Genomic DNA, 2972 nt, shown 5'->3' on the forward strand with positions numbered 1-2972 from the left:
TATTTTCAAAAATCCTTGCTAACAATTAATCTTGTGATTCAAAAATTTCAAGTTTGTTACTTTCTTGTTAAGAAAGGTTTAATATTTGAATTTTAGAATCATATCTTTTAATTTCTTGTTAGTCAAGTCATCAATTTTTAAAAATCAAATCTTTTTTTAATTTTTTTTCAATCATATCTTTTTAAACGTATCTTTTTCAATCAAATCTTTTTCAAATCATATATTTTTTCAAATTTTAATTTCAAAATCTTTTTCTAAATCAAATCTTTTTCAAATCATATCTTTTTTCAAATTTTAATTTCAAAATCTTTTTCTAACTTCTTATCTTTTCAAAACTTACTACTTCTTATCTTTTTCAAAACCATCTAACTACTTTTTCACTTCTCAATTTTCGAAAATTACTAACCTCTTTTTCAAAATTCTTTTTGATTAAATAATTGTTTTAAATTCCAATCTCTTTTTATTTCAAAAAAAATTTGAAAATTCTCTCTCTCCCATCTCTTTCTATTTAATCACTAACACTTATCCTCCTTTAATAATTCGGACTCTCTCCTTCTTTATATGTTCGAAATCTTCTCTATCTACCTCATCTTTCTATTCTTCTTTTCCTCTAACACATCAATGAATCTCTATACTGTGACATAGGGGATTCCATACTTTCTTTGTTTTCTTCTCTTTCATATGAGTAGGAACAAAGATAAAGGCATTCTTGTTGAAGCTGATCCTAAACCTGAAAGGACTCTGAAGAGGAAGCTAAGAGAAGCTAAAGCACAACTCTCTAGAGAGGACCTGACGGGAATTTTCGAAAAAAAAAAGACATGGCAGCCAAAAATAACAACAATGCCAACACCGCAAGGAAGGTGCTTGGTGACTTTACTGCACCAACTCCCGACTTCTATAGGAGAAGCATCTCTATTCCTGCCATTGGAGCAAATAACTTTAAGCTTAAGTCTTAATTAGTTTCTCTGATGCAACAGAATTGCAAGTTTCATGGACTTCCATTGGAAGATCCTCATCAGTTCTTGGCTGAATTTTTGCAAATCTGTGACACTGTTAAGACCAATGGAGTTGATCCCGAGGTCTACAGACTTTTGCTGTTCCCTTTTGCTGTAAGAGACAGAGCTAGTATATGGTTGAACTCACAACCTAGAGACAGCCTGAACTCTTGGGAAAAGATGGTCAATGCCTTCTTGGCTAAATTCTTTCCACCTTAAAAGATGAATAAGCTTAGAGTGGAATTTCAAATCTTCAAACAGAAGGAAGGTGAATCCCTCTACGAAGCTTGGGAAAGATACAAGCAATTGATCAGAAGGTGTCCTTCTGACATGCTTTTAGAATGGATGATAAACCACTATTTTATGGTTTATCTTGTGCTCAATTGAGTGGATTTTATCAATCTTTCATACACTTATTCATATGATTTGCATGAGTTTACGTTTTCCTTCCTGATTTTGTGCTATGATTGAAAACATGCTTCTTTGGTCTTAATTTCGATATGTTTAATCTTCTCTTATTACCATTCAATGCCTTGATATGTGTGTTAAATGTTTTCAGAGATTACAGGGCAGGAATGGCTTAGAGGATGGAAGGGAAGCATGCAAAAGTGGAAGGAATACAAGAAGTTGAAGGAACTGCAAAGCTGTCAGCCTGACCCTCTCGCACTAAAACGACCATAACTTGAGCTACAGAGGTCCAAATGATGCGGTTCCAGTTGCATTGAAAAGCTAACATCCGGGGCTTCGATTTGATATATAATTTTTCATAATGGCCGTACAGCTAGGCAATGCGAATGCGTGCTTCACGCGGACGCGTCACATTTGCGAAAATCAGCGTGGCAAAATTCATTTCCAGTGATTTCTGGGCTATCTTCGGCCCAGTTTCAAGCCCAGAAAACACATATTAAAGACTGCAAAGTGGAGGAATGAGGAGAGAAGACATCAGACAACAAACATACATTCATACATAGTTTTAGGATTTAGATGTAGTCTTAGAGAGAGAGAGAGGTTTTCTCCTCTCTCTTAGGATTAGGATTAGGATTCCTCTTAAAGGATTTAGGAATATTTTCATCTTCTTTATCTCAGGTTCAATGTTCTTTTTATTTATTTTCTCTTTTATTTGTTTATGAACTTTTCATGTTAGGATTTTCTTAATTAATATAATTTGAGGTATTTCAGACTCATGATTGCTTTCCTTTATTTATATAAATAATTTAGATTTTTCCCTTTTTGGCTTTGGTTGATTAATTGGTGACTCTTGAGTTGTCAAACTCATCGTGATTGATAATTGTTATCTTTGCTGTGTAATTTAGATTCCTATAACTATAGTCTTTCCTTAGGAGTTGACTAGGACTTTAGGTGCTAAATTGATTTGTCCACTTAACTTACCTTCATAGTTAGAGGTTGACTGAGTGGGAGCAAAAATATAATTCTCATCACCATTGATAAGGATAACTAGGATAGGACTTCCAGTTTTCATACCTTGCCAAGAGCTTTTCTTAGTTATTAATTTATTAATTCCTACAATTTAATTTCTCTTATTCAAAACCTTTTCAAAACCCCAAAATATACCTTTGCATAACCAATAATAAATCATACTTCCCTGCAATTCCTTGAGAAGACGACCCGAGGTTTAAATACTTCGGTTATCAATTTCAAAGGGGTTTGTTACTTGTGACAACCAAAACTTTTGTACGAAAGGATTTTCTGCTGGTTTAGAAGCTATACTTACAACGCGATTATATTTGTGAATTTCTTTACCGATAAGAAATCCGATCGTCAAAATGGCGCCGTTGCCGGGAAATTGCAAACGTGTGCCTTATTATTGGTTACTGTAAATATTTTTCAAAAAAAAAATTTCAGATTTTTATTTTAAAATTTTTATCTTATCTTATCTTATTTTTTGAAAATTCAAATCTTTTTCAAAAATCATATCTTTTTCAAATTCTTATCTTATCTTTTTTTTTTCAAAAATCA

General features: G+C 32.8%; 1 non-coding gene across 1 annotated transcript; it reads right to left on the reverse strand.

The window, feature by feature from the left end:
• Positions 1-1223: 1223 nt before the first annotated feature.
• LOC112699949 (small nucleolar RNA R71) lies at positions 1224-1331 on the reverse strand. The gene has a single exon (XR_003152880.1). It is a non-coding gene; the product is annotated as a small nucleolar RNA R71 (small nucleolar RNA).
• Positions 1332-2972: the final 1641 nt, after the last annotated feature.

The sequence above is a fragment of the Arachis hypogaea genome, chromosome 6 (assembly GCF_003086295.3).
Source record: "Arachis hypogaea cultivar Tifrunner chromosome 6, arahy.Tifrunner.gnm2.J5K5, whole genome shotgun sequence".
Lineage (NCBI taxonomy): Eukaryota > Viridiplantae > Streptophyta > Magnoliopsida > Fabales > Fabaceae > Arachis > Arachis hypogaea.